We start from the raw sequence: 224 nt of genomic DNA on the forward strand, positions 1-224 counted from the left end.
GCTCCTCCCCTCCCCCGCGCGAGCTCCGCGCCGACGTCCGCCGGGGCGGGGCGAGGGCTGGCCAGGCTCCGCCCCCGGCCCCGCCTCGCCCGGTCTCTGCCCCAGTTGCCCAAGGCTGTCCAGACAAAGGGCACCCCTGAGGCAGCGAGCCGAAAGCCCTCGACGCCCTCTCTTTTCCTCTATCTCCCCAAACCCCTTATTTCCCACCAGGTAGGAGGCTGAGG

The sequence above is a fragment of the Orcinus orca genome, chromosome 1 (genome assembly GCF_937001465.1).
Source record: "Orcinus orca chromosome 1, mOrcOrc1.1, whole genome shotgun sequence".
In the NCBI taxonomy this organism is placed as follows: Eukaryota; Metazoa; Chordata; class Mammalia; order Artiodactyla; family Delphinidae; genus Orcinus; species Orcinus orca.